The sequence below is a fragment of the Vicia villosa genome, linkage group LG7 (genome assembly GCF_029867415.1).
Source record: "Vicia villosa cultivar HV-30 ecotype Madison, WI linkage group LG7, Vvil1.0, whole genome shotgun sequence".
Classification (NCBI taxonomy): domain Eukaryota; kingdom Viridiplantae; phylum Streptophyta; class Magnoliopsida; order Fabales; family Fabaceae; genus Vicia; species Vicia villosa.
Genome location: NC_081186.1, coordinates 20,821,547 through 20,836,119, shown reverse-complemented (window position 1 = coordinate 20,836,119; position 14,573 = coordinate 20,821,547). Strand labels below are relative to the sequence as shown.

General features: G+C 35.2%; 1 pseudogene; it reads left to right on the top strand.

Moving 5' to 3' along the window:
* The first annotated feature begins 451 nt into the window (after positions 1 to 451).
* LOC131618746 (ATP synthase subunit beta, chloroplastic-like) lies at positions 452 to 2,012 on the top strand (annotated as a pseudogene).
* Positions 2,013 to 14,573: the final 12,561 nt, after the last annotated feature.

Here is a 14,573-nt window from a genome sequence, read left to right as displayed (position 1 = left end):
AATAACAATGATAAAATAATATTGACTTAGACTATGAATAGGACGACAAAACGGGTCAGACCAACTAGACGTGTCTGTTTTATCTAGGGGTGTTTGCGGACGAATTTATTTCGGTTTTGAGAGAATTTGATACTCAAACCGATTAAAATTAAAAGAATTGATTTGAATTGGATTTAAAATATTATGCGATAAAGCCCAAATCGAATTGAATAAAAAAACAACGGGTTGTTTTGAGTTGGATTGATCGGGTAGATAAAAAATGCAAAAATATTTTTAAAAATTAACTTATTTACAGAAATTAATTTTTCATAATAATATAAAAAATATAGTATTAATAGTGTTTAATTGTAAATATTATATTATCAATTTTTCTCTAATAACTTCAAAAATATATAACAAGAAGAATATATAACATAAAGTTCTGAATTTATAACTAATCACTTCCATTTTATTAGAGAGGAATGGAAGTGATTGACACGAGAGCTGCTCTAAGTGTTCTAGTCGGCGGAGCAACCCTTGGTCGAATTTTCAACGTCCTTAGAGAGCCTAATGATAATTTGGGTCCTGTAGATACTCGCACAACATCTCCTATTCATAGATCTGCGCCTGCCTTTATATAGTTAGATACACAATTATCCATTTTTGAAACAGGAATTAAAGTAGTTGATCTTTTAGCTCCTTATCGCCGTGGCGGAAAAATAGGACTTTTCGGTGGAGCTGGAGTAGGTAAAACAGTCCTCATTATGGAATTGATCAATAACATTGGAAAAGCTCATGGAGGTGTATCCGTATTTGGCGGAGTAGGTGAGCGTACTCGCGAGGGAAATGATCTTTATATGGAAATGAAAGAATTCGGACTAATTAATGAAAAAAAATATTGCGGAATCAAAAGTAGCTCTAGTCTACGGTCAAATGAATGAACCGCCCGGAGCTCGTATGAGAGTTGGTTTAACTACCCTAAATATGGCAGAATATTTCCGAGATGTCAATGAGCAGGACGTCCTTCTATTTATCGACAATATCTTCCATTTTGTCCAAGCCGAATCCGAAGTATCCGCCTTATTGGGCCGAATGCCTTCCGATGTGGGTTATCAACCTACTCTGGGTACTGAAATGGGTACTTTACAAGAAAGAATTACTTCTACCAAAGAAGGGTTTATAACTTCTATTCAAGCAGTTTATGTACCTGCAGACGATTTGACCGATCCTGCTCCTGCCACAACATTTGCACATTTGGATGCAACTTGTAACGCCCTGATTTCAATATTTATTTTATTACTTATTTATTGGTGTATTTGGTGCTTAAATTGGTATTTTATTATTATTATTATATTAGTTTGTTAATTTAACTATAATATAATAAAAAAGATGATTTAATTTAATTAGACTAGGTGTGTGATTAGTAGATGGGGGTGTACTAAGCCCATTAGTAATTTAGTAATTAGTATGTTTTAATAAAAAAAATAAGGGAATTAAGAGGGAAAAGGGAGATTAGTGAACATTAGTGAAGAACGTGAAATTCAGATAAGAGACTAGGGCAAGAGGTAGAAGAACTCCACCATTGTTGAGGAAGAATCAAGCTTCAATCCAAGGTAAGGGGGAGAATGGGTTCACTAAATGGTGACTTAAGCATAAGAGGGTAGTGAGGGTTCCTTCCCCTCTTCAGGTTTCATAATTGATGAGTTTGATTTCTTCTTTGATGTGTGAATTGATTTGATTTGTATGTTGTTCTTCTTGACTAATGATACTGTATGATTTCTGGACGAAATTCTGGTTTGAATTGATGAATTATGGTGTGGATTTGGATGTTGGTTGAGTTGTTGTTGTGTTTATAGGAGAAACAGAATCTGAATGTATAACTGTCCAATTGATGAGTAGAAATTGGTAAACTAATTGTTAAAATCGATGTAGGATAATAGGTTAATGAATTTAGATGAAAGTTATGAGAGAATGGATGAAAATATGTTGTTTTAGGCTTAAAATCGCAGGCTGGAAGTGATGAAAACGAGTGAGGAATGAACTGGTGCGAGTGCAGATCTGGAAATCTGATTTTCTATCAGTTTGCGTATGATACGCGTATGGGTTGGGCCATACGCGTATGATACGCAGCCCTGTCCCGTCCAAAAACCCATCTCTGGTGGAACGCGTATGGTACGTCTATAGAGAGGAGGCCATACGCGTATGGGGATGTGATACGCGTATGGGAGGAATTTTAGTGCAAATCAGGTTCTAGTGGTACGCGTATGGTACGCGTACGGGCAAGGGGAAATACGCGTATGGGCTAGCTGTACGCGTATGGACAGGCTGATGCGTAGATTTCTTCCTTTTTTGTGGTTTTCTTCCAATTCTTGAGTAAGATGAGTACCTTTCTGAGTTCCCTTGATTAGTAAGACTTAAGTAGATATAGGAAGGCTATAAAAGTTATACATTTGGACATAAAATGTTGTGGTAAGATTGATGTTGATTGTTGTGACTGTTGATTATAAGAAAATGAATCATCGTTGCATGTTGTTGAACAAGTTGATAGCCTAACGACAATGAGTTGAAGGCTGATGCCTTGTCTTGTTGGATTGTGTTGATGGATGTTCATATTTCATACATATATCGTTGAGGGCTTATGCTCTGTTGTTGGCCTGGATTGGCATTGTTGAAGGCTTATGCCTTGTTATCGCCTCTAATTAATGGCAACTGTCGAGGGCTTATGCTCTGTTGGTACCAGATGCATGTAGTGTCGCTAGTCACATTGCATTTCACATATTTGATTGTTAATGTCATGTATCGTTGTTGCTGTGTTGTTGATGGTGTGAGAATCTGTTTTGTGATTTCTATCTGTATGCCGTGTGAATACTACTCCTTAGCATGTGATATTTCACCGTATATTTATTGAATGTAATTCTCACCCCTTTTCTATTGTTGCGTTTGTGCTTCTTTGGAAGTACAGATAACCAGGTACCAGAGTAGTGCTTGGATTTTGAGTGTTACCTGATCGAGTCTTAGGAGTCGCTCTGATACGTAACACGGGAGTTTTGGGATGCGTTATGTTTTGATTTTCTTTTTCTGTTATTTGTTAATTGTTACATATCTCGATTTTGACATTATTGTTGGACCACATGTTTAGTGGAGATGATTTATTTGTTGAGGCCGTAGTGCCATGAGAACTAATAAGCCGTTTTAAGTTCCGCTGCGGTATTAGATTTATTTTAATGAAGACTTATTAAATAAAGCGATGTTTTTATGGATTTTTAGAAGATGTGACATCCTACTCGTATTACTCTGATTGTTTGTGCATTTATAATTCATATTTATTTGAGATGGGAAAGTGGGGTGTTACACAATTACTGTACTATCAATAGGATTAGCTGCCAAAGGTATTTATCCAGCAGTAGATCCTTTAGATTCAACATCAACCATGCTCCAACCTCGGATCGTCGGTCAAGAACATTATGAAACTGCGCAAAGAGTTAAACAAATGTTACAACGTTACAAAGAACTTCAGGACATCATCGCTATTCTTGGGTTGGACGAATTATCCGAAGAGGATCGCTCAACCGTAGCAAGATCAAGAAAAATAGAACGTTTCTTATCACAACCTTTTTTCGTAGTAGAAGTATTTACCGGTTCCCCAAGGAAATATGTTTGTCTAGCAGAAACAATTAGAGGATTTCAATTGATTTTTTCTGGAGAATTAGATAGTCTTCCCGAACAAACCTTTTATTTGGTGGGTAATATCGATGAAGCTACTGCAAAGGCTACGAACTTAACTTAGAAATGGAGAACTAATTCAAGAAATGACTTTAAATCTTTGTGTACTGACCCCCAATCGAATTGTTTGGGATTCAGAAGTGAAAGAAATTATTTTATCTACTAATAGTGGACAAATTGGGGTATTAAAAAATCGTGCGCCTATTGCCACAGCTTTAGATATAGGTATTTTGAGAATATGCCTTAACGACTGATGGTTAATGATGGCTCTGATGGGCGGTTTTGCTAGAATAGGAAATAATGAGATCACTATTTTAGTAACTGATGCAGAAAGGGATAGTGACATTAATCCACAAGAAGTCCAACAAACTCTTAAAATAGCAGAAGCTAACTTGAAGAAGGCTGAAGGCAAGAGACAAACAATTGAAGCAAATCTAACTCTCCGGCGAGCTAGGACACGAGTATAGGCTATCAATATGGTCTCGTAACAAATTGGTGCAGCAAAAAAATAGAAAAAAGATATAAAATGACAATAAAAAAATGGTGAGCAGAAAAACTTATTAGATACCGAAATTAATGGTATCTAATAAGTTCTATTAATCCCTTACCTATTATTAGATTCGAACCAATGACTACTGTCGTATGAAAGCAATACTCTAACCCCTGAGTTAAGTAGGTCATTCATTTATCATCCTAAATAAAAAAAGTAGTTGTCTATCATGGATTATAATATGTTATATTACTTATAAACAATACAAAGGAAATATAAATCAAAGAGATTGTATCATGTAATATTTATCTTAACAAGAATTTATTTATCGAATATGATAAAATATGTATCAAAAGCACAAGGGCTATAGCTCAATTAGGTAGAGCACCTCGTTTACACATGCGCCAATGTTTTTTCATAGGAGTCCATCATGTAATTAAAAGATTTGATCTTCATTGATATGAGAAATCCATGTCTTACTCCAGGAACAAAATAAGAGAACAATAGCCTGACAACGGAAAGGATTTAGTTAGACGTCAAATGGAATCCATAATGGATTTGAGATAGTGATAAGGTGAATACTTAATCTATTCAGTGCTAGGCAATGAGTCTAGGGACCTCAAAAAAATTCTCTTTTCTTCCTATCTTATGAACTTGAAGGTGTATGAAGTTTCATTTCCTATTTGATATTTTTCTTTAAGTAGGTTGATAGAGGGTCCATTTAGCTTAAGTTGATCCAGGTCAAAAGCAGACCTACGTCAGGATAATCTTCTTCTTTGAAGAATTTTGGTAGTGCTCTTAGATTTTTATCTAATTAATAAATCAGAGCACAGCGAGTCATTTCTTTTTTTTTGTGTAAAGAAAAAAGATGATAGACTAATTGATATTTCTATCAGTTAATGAAAAAGCCCAGTGCAAAAAAAAATGCACGTTGGGTCTTTCAAACAATTCAAATAATTTTGATAATAATAGTTTGATCTGTTTTACCAAGAAGGTGAACAGTTCAAGTCCGTATAGCCCTAATATTACTAGCGATGCTACTCAGATTTATATTTATTATCTCATATCTGTCATTACAAATATATTAGTACTAATACTATATGTAAAATATTAGTACTATATTGAATACTAAATACTCCATATTAATAAAACTACTAGTATATAAATATACTTTCAATACTTTTTGTAATAGAAAGAATCAATCAAGTAATTTCTATTGGAATAGATTCATAGTGGATAGAATAATATTAGTATTAGTATTAGTATACTCAGATAAGAATCTCCATTTTATTAGAAATGATTTCATATGATAATCAATGTGTTTCTGGCCCGAAATGAAAAATGTTCAACCCAAACACTATGATTTTCTTCAGATTCTAGTTTGGTTCGAATTTATCCGAACTAATGAATGTAACACCCTCCTAAACCCCGCGGAAATTATTAAAATAATCAGAGTAAAAATATTCAACAAAGTGTGCCACAATTCATTTTAAACCAACCATGTGTAAACTATCATGCGTATTAGGAAACGATTTATCAAATAAACAACATCATGTTTAACACAGTGGAAAGTACGCATCACCAAATACAAGTAATGGAACAAAACCAAAACCATTATATAGAGTACGTAAGTTAAACTCTAAACTAAATCGTTCCAAGTGTTACACTATCAAAGCATGACTAACAAGACACCAAACTACCGGATGAGCTCTACAAGCTATCCTCACCGAGCAATAAGCCGTTACTCCTCAATATGAAAATATCAACATGTAAGGGTGAGTCTCATTCGAAATTAACAAGAATTATGCATTCATGAGCAATAAAACATCAATAGAATTATTATTCACCTAATTATAACATGTATTCAGATTTTCAAACAATAACCAAACTACCATGCTAATAAATACGTCACTGAAACGTAACACTCAAGTCATTCGGTCATACTATATCATTATGCACATGAATGAATTAACGCTATGCATGTGGTACCATACATGGGCTAAACCCATCTGACTGATCTATTCATCACCAAGATACATCCCAACCGGCACAAATTCCACACAATGGGAATTATGCCCACCACTTGATCCACAACATCACCGGGATCCATCACCAAAATGCGTATGAATGAATCCACACATATGACATACTTATAACATCACCAATCCGATGCTTCGCATCATCTCATTACAACTCACCATTTCATCACCAATAAGCATGCACATGTTTTATCAATCATTCAATCATATCACACATAATCATGTCAAACATCATCCAACTCACAATGGAAATCAAGGTAGTTTCATCACCATACAACACATTGCTACACTCACACATACATGTACACAATGCTACAATTCATCATTTAAATTAAATCGAGATTTAAAATAAAATCGGACCACTGTCCATGTTACCAACTCATCACATAAATCTCTTAATCAGCTTTGCAACGCCCAAAACGGCACACTAATCGGACACAAGGATTAAAAGATATGCATTTTTGAAAGTGAAATATTTTTCCAAAAAGTCCCAGTGTAACCGGTTACGGGAAATGGTGTAACCGGTTACGCTTGACGTAACCTATTCGCTATTATTTGAAAACAGCTATAATCGGTTACCGTAACCTATTACAAGCTCGAAAATGCACATTTATGAAAACATCACTCAGTGTAATCGGTTACCGTAACCGATTACACCCCTTCTGCAGCAGAAAACATTATTTGACAGCAACTCAGCCCTTTCTATGATCTTTATTTTGTACCAACACAATCATGCATCAAAATAGCACCAAATTGCAAATTTAGGCATACATCTAACATGTTCTAACATCAATAATCAACAATACATATTCCTATACTCAATTTTCACCAAAACATACCAATTTATGAACATTTCACCAAAACCTAATATTTCCCCAAAACCCCCAACACATTCAATTGAGTCAAACGATAATCCTAATCAATTTTACTACCCTTGATTGTATAATAATCACTAACCCGAAGAGTCCCCCCTTACCTTAGAGTTTGAAATCCTTGAAGGTTCTCTTCTTCCTCTTCTTCTCCTCTTTCACGTATCTCCTCTGTTCTCCAACTTTTGCTCTTTTGTTTCTAATTCTATTTTTCACAATTTCTCTATTTTATGAAAAATAGAATAATGATTAGTGAGACCTACACCCTTAGCACCTCCTCTCTACTAATCACAACACAAAAGTCAAATATCATTCTTTCATAATTTTCTAATAATCCAATTTAATTAATTAACTCCAAATAATTAATTTAAATTCCAAATTAAATTAATTTATGAAATTATGGGGTGTTACAATGAACACCCCTAATTTTACCGTATTTTTGTGGGGCATATCAATATTTTAAAAATTCATTCTCACATGTATCACCCAATTTTTTAGGGGCACTAATATTTTTATAAAAAATTTCATTTTTAGGTTTAACAAGTGAAATACCTGTGACCCACCCAACCTCCTTTTTTCTTGCATCCACCAATGTTATAAGTCGTAGCATCAACTATGTATGTTTCGTGCCACTTTGTTTTTTTCACAAGTTTTTATGGTGTGTTCCCATAAATTAATTATAAAATAACAAAATAATTTTCTAACAAATTAATCAGAGTCACACAAGTAGGAATTTCACATCCCGTAAAAAATCATGAAGCATCAATTCACTTCATCCTTTATTGCTCAGCAATTAAATCGTATAGCGGAAGCTCAACAATAAATCAATGTTACGTCTCTAAGGCATCAACAGAAATAATTGAAAGTTCCATAATTCATGTGTTATGTATCAGAGCGACTCCTATGACTCGACCGAGCAACACAAGTTCCATGTTGTACTCAAGTGCCTGAGTTATCTGTACTTTCGAAGAAGCACAGACACGACAACAGAAAGGGGGTGAGAATTCTGTGCAAATAATTATTGGTGAATATCACATGCTAAGGAGTAGTATTCACAAACAATAGCACAATCACATGTACTGACAAATCACATAACAACATTCCACGCATTCACTATGCATAATTCATATTACAATTATGTATGTGAAGTGATTCACTCATTACGATACTATGCATGTGGTACCAACACAACCAATATGGTTAAATGATGTGAACCCGATTCCTTTCGAAATTCGGATAAGTCTTAATTGTTCCCCCAACTACGACTTATCTTAACACGAATCTACCTCGAGAGTCCGGACGAGACTAGGCACCCATCATGAATTTTCACCTAGGCTCATATCCACATAACACGATATGATAATGCATGACATACAGTTATGCATGATTCAATATTGTACATACCTTAATTCACATTTATCACACGTGAGCCACATATCCACCATAATTCCTTCATTGAATTACATCATTCACATTAGAACACACATTGGTACATAGTCCATAGTGTAGGCATACAAACCTTACATCCATGGTAAGTGTAACGCCCGTAATTTAATTAATTATTTAATTAAATTATTTTTGAATTATTTTCGAATTAATCGTCGAAGTTGTGAATTGTTGTGAAATGTTGATTTAAGTTGTCATGCTGTTAGTTGATTTAATTGGTTGATTAATATTGGCCATTATTTATGAGAATAGTTGTAAGAATTATTATGGGCTTATTTAATGGTTGGTGGTAGTAAAAGGTGGGGTGTGAATGTTAGGCCCAATAAGAGAAATAAAAATTATGAGGTTTAGTGAATAACATAGAGATAGAAGTGGCAGTAAAAGGTTTAGGTTTTATCAGTAAGAGAGAAAAAGTCTTGGAGAAAGAAATGGAGAAAAGGGTTCGTGAGAAGTTAGTAAGTTACAGAGAAAGAGGAAAAACGACGAAAACTAAACTCAACCGGTAGAATAGAGCAGTCTCCAAACCAAGGTAAGGGTGGGGTTCTGACTCTATAATAGGGTATGTGATGAATAGTATGTGGAATTGGGTTTATGAAATCGTTTCTGTTATGTGTTTGATTTGTTGTGCCTGATACTGAAAAATTATTATTATCAATGAATTGTTGCTGAAAAATTATTCTCTGTTGATTGGGCATAAATCATATGTTGCTGTAATACCGTTGATTTGGTATATTGATCGAGAGAGAAACTGAAATTAGGCAAATTCTATGAGTAGAAGAAATATATATATATATATATATATATATATATATATATATATATATATATAAGACCGAAGGGGGCGATCGCTCCCTTGTGTGTGTGAGGGAAGGTGGCAGTTTCCATCTATTGTGTAGCTGGTAGGGGCCGCCCATTCCCTAAGGAAGGGATAAGGGAGCTCTGGCTCCCATTGAATTTAGGATAGGGAGCGCCTGCTCCTTTGTGATGGGGTGGGGGCCACCTAATTTGGTGTGGTGCTTTTGTATAACTGACCCTATAGCACTTTATCTCCTTTTCTTTATTTTATTATAATAGCCATGATCCTGTAGCATTAGTATCATTAGTATCATTTCCCTAATTAAAATATAGAACACTAATGAATGGAAGTTAGTAATAGTATATGAGAAATAGAAAGGAAATATTAGCACAGGTAGTATTGGAATCACAAGAATATTTTGTGACAGTGGCTGATAACGAGTAGCATAAAAATAGTAGAAGTTAGTAACAGTAAAATAATAGCATTATTAGAATGAATTAGTAGAGGTAATATGCAGTAGCTATCAGTGATAATATTAGAACATTAACAAAACTGAAATATGAATAATTTAGTAGAAGAATTATCTAGCCAAATATAGTCGAATTGTCGAATAATTATGCAGAGTGTTGGTAATTTATTTTGCTTGATAAGGTGTATTGTGTAAGTTGTTGTAAGGAAGAAACTGCAGGGTCTATATAATTAAATTGCAGAGTAGAAATAGTAGCAGATAACATAGTTAATATAATCGTAGAGTTATCAGTAGCAGAGATAGTTGTTAGTAGTAATAACTTGCAGATGATGTTAATATTGAATAACATAATTAATATTAATAATAACAGAATTGATTTAAATTGGAGGTGGTTAGTAGGACAATGACAGAGTTAAAGATTGAATTATAGAGTAGCATGGGTAGTAGTAACATATTAATAACTTGTTGAGGTAGTAATATTAAATAGTAGAAAATTAACAAAAAATATAATTGTGTGTGAAGGTTATATGATTACAGAAAATATGATTATTGTCTCATGTTGCAATGTTCTATTAATACTACGATGCTGCTGTGATATTTTGATGATGCAAAGTTGTAGTACTTGTTGATAATATTATTCTGACGATGTTGTTCTGACTGTTGAGATGCAATTATATTATTGTGCTGTTGTTGTAATGATGCTATGACAAAGATGAAACAGTTTATAATAATAAATCTGCGATGATGTGATGTTATTGATTTCCCTCTATTTATTGGCAGAATATAAGTTAGAGGTTCTGCCTCGTTGATGTTTAATTTGTTGTTGTTGTTGTTGTTGTTGTTGTTGAAGTTGCATTTTGTGATGTCCCATTTCATTGAGTCACATACCTGCATATCTATGACGGTCTGGGCTGGAAAACTGCGATGAAGGCTGATGCCTTGTTTTAAAGTTGAAGGCTTATGCCTTATTGACACCTCCATTAACTGGCGGATTTTAAGTTGGAAGTTTTGCTCCATTGGTACCACATGCATGTGCATAGTATGAGTCACATTCTGTGTCGCATATTTGAATGGTTGTTATTATATTATGAAGATGTTTATGTTGTTGAATTGTAATGATGGATGTTGTTTGAAAATTGTTGAAGTGGTGATTTTATATAATCTGATCTAATTTATTTTTTATCATACACTCAATTATATTGTTTGATATCTCACCCCCTTCTGTTTGAATTTTACCCCTATGTTGGTAACGTGCAGGTAATCCAGAGTGAAGGTTGCTTGCCTTCATTAGTTTGAGTCGGTGTCTTTGCTCTGATACGTAACACTCAGGGGGATGAATGCTTGTTATTGTAGTGTTGTTATTATATCTAGCTGCTGAATTTTTAAGTTGAATCGGTAAAAGTATCTGGTTGTTTTTAAAGTTGTCTTCAGTTGGACGAGATAATATGTCATTTAAGTTGAAATTGTAATTCCGTTGCTTATTTAATAAAAGTTGGTTTGTTTTCAAAGATCAAAATATGTTGTTGTTAATTCATCTGATTTTTAATGTGTTATGTATCTGCTTTACTTGTGTCATACCCCAAAATTTGACCATCATATTTATTCATATTTCAGTCCATCTGACTTTCAAAATGCTCAAAGATACACAAGAAGGAAGCATGCAGTCTCTCTCCTAAACAACAGCCTCTAAACTAGGGTTTTGATTCTCCTAAAAGTAAAATCAAGTTATAAGACCTCAAATGGATCTCATGGCCTCTCATATGCTTCAAAGGATCCTCATGCCAATTTTCAGGCTCTGATCCATAAAATTGCTCACTCAACTGCTCAAACAGTCAACAGTCGACTGATTTGACCTAAAAGTCAACTAGGGTCAAAGTACAGTCAAAATTTCTGATTTTTGGTCAACGCCAACATTTTAATGTTATATTCTTCATTTGATCAAAGGTTGATCATGATTCATCAAGAAAAGCTCCAAAATCATCAAAAACCTAAGTTTCTAAATTAGGGTTTTTAAGGAGAAAGTCAACCCAACTTTGACCAGCCATAACTTTCACATGGAACATCAGAAATTTCCCATCCAAAGCTTATTTTGAAGGAAAATGAATTTCTCTACAACTTTTTCTCTCACATGCCAAGTCTAAAAATGTTCATTTGAGAGATATAGGCCAAAACATTACAGGTCCTTCTAGAAGATCGCAAAAAGCTGTTTTTTGTCAGGAGCAATATCATCAAGATAAAATCTCCAAATGGAAAATATGTTCCAACGTGGCTTTTAGAGGACATCTTGGACTTTCCAAAAAGTCCTAGAACACTTCCATATGATAAATATTGAATGAGTTATGGCTTGCGCAAGTTGGTCGATTTTTGAGAATTTACATGAAGCCCTAATTGGTGAATTTCATTTTTTGAGTAATGGGCCTATGATGTTGCACTTCCCACGTGATTTTGAGTTTGGAAAAGGCCCATGTTTTCATTCCCTTAATTTTACTATTTTTATTCCATTTATTTTGGATTTTATTCATTAAAAATTCAAATTAAATCTAACATAATCATGGGAAATATTAAAGGGATGAATGAGTTTATTTTTGTATCAAATATTGAGTCTCCAAATCACTGGAAATTCGTGGAAGCTTGATTGAGCAAGTTTAGGTCCAAAAATAGAAAGATTCACATGATTGGAAAATCAAATCTCCCTTATTCCAATCACTTGGATTTGACTCATATATGTTGTCCCAATCTTTCTTCTATATATACACAAGCTTATCAGAGGCAAGGGGGGACGAAAAAAGCCAAGGAGATAGGGTTCTAGGAGAAGGAAATTTTGCAAGAAACTAGGGCAACTCGCATTCTTATCTCCAACCGTTTTCAATCCATTCCAAGCGCATAAACGTGTTCCTGAGGTGTAATAGAGTGAGTATAGGTCAGGTTCCATGGCCAATATGTGACGAATCATCGCATGCATAAGCACTTACTTCATACTTTTATCAATCATCGTTTTGCTTTTTTTATCGTATTTTGAATAAAGATAACTATGCTAAAGTGTTCATGAGGTTTAGTGGAACAGGATAGGATCATCTTTTGGAATTTATCATGGCCAAATCGTGTGACACCATTGTTAGGGCATCACGACTGTAAGGTCTCGTGTAGCGCGTTGGATCCGTCTTCAAGACATGAAAACCATGCCATTAAACTCGAAACGTAATAATTAGTCGATCTGGGTTGTCTATTTGTTCCATTCGTGCGTTTTTTGCAGGTTCGAAGGTCTGGAAGTTTCGCTACAAAAACTAGTTGCAGGAACCGTAGCTATTTCAAGGGAAAATCGTAGCTAATTTGGTTGTCCAAGGAAGAAGAAGATGTACAGTCCCTATGACTGTCCTCGTTCCACGCGTGAACCTATCATTGGCCGGTCAGAAGAGAATGAGTCTCTCTCTTCATGCGCTCGTGCTCTCATTGGAGGGTCAACTCAGGCGTGCCATTTACTCCTATCCTCGCTGGCCACGCGTACCACCGTGGACCCCAGTTTGACATTAGTTTGAATTTGCCATTTATACTTATTTTTCATATATATTATTTGTTGTTCGTTTATATGATGACTAATTATTTACAGTGCAGTGGTTACAGTAACGTTTGCAAGATGCATGGCCTGGGTTTGAAACCTGGCCAAGACAGTTATTTTTTTCCACACTAATATGCTACCGATCCTGTGCTCCCCAGCCAACACGCCCACTGATGCACTCTTAGTATCTCACCACTGGATCTCTACACGCCCAGATCCAAGGCTCCAGCACGCAAGACTACCATGTTCCCTCAAGATCCAACCACACTAAATCCCAGCTAAGGTTAATCAAGATCTTTCAGCCACACGCCCTACCAGATCAAAAAGAGCTAAGTTTCTAATTTCTTTTGTTTAAACATCATTTTATTTTTATTTCACCTCTTGATTAAAAATAGGGTTTACGTCAATAGTCCATGAATCACACATACACTAATCCCTTATTATTTTCCTTTTAATTTTCAGAGTTCGAGGAAGATCAAGGCATTCAAGATATTTAAATTAATTATTTATCCCTCTTATTTTTCCGTCTTTTAATTTCCCCTTCCCCGCAGGTGTTTATTGTAATAGCGTAGGACTTTATCAAGGAGACATTTGGCTACCGCGTGGTGTCACAAGCACTAATTCGCCCTTAGAACCTTACTTGAACTTGACTTTGGCTTATAGGAAGTAGCGAGATAGCTGGCTTTGGATTCCTGACTGAAGCTTATTGATACTCGATGCTACACTCATTGAGATTGGACTCTAGGGATGCTTTTGGCTGGCCGATCGAGTGCCATGTTGAGACAATGCCCGCGAGAAAGATCAGGGATATGAGCACTATAAAACCCGGTTACTATTCTAGGACAGGTTGAACCAACTTAAATTCAGTGGGAAGGGTATTTACCTACGAACTTCATGCAAGCCTTTAAACCTAAGGACACTTGTGTGACTTGTCTGTGCTTGCTACTAACCCTTTGGTTTTCTTGCAGGTTTTCCTGTGGGACTCACTCGTCCTTACTATCTTACGCTTTGCCTGATGCATTGCATTCGCATAACATCATGACATCATAAGCATAACATGATTTAACTAACCTTTTCAAGGATCTTAGGAATTTAGGGCGCACAATTTCAGGTGCTCTTATCGAGGACTGAACTCTTACCTAGGGGCAAGAGGATTTATTTTCCTCTGGCCACACACCTTCCAATTCAGAGACTCGGTACCTATCG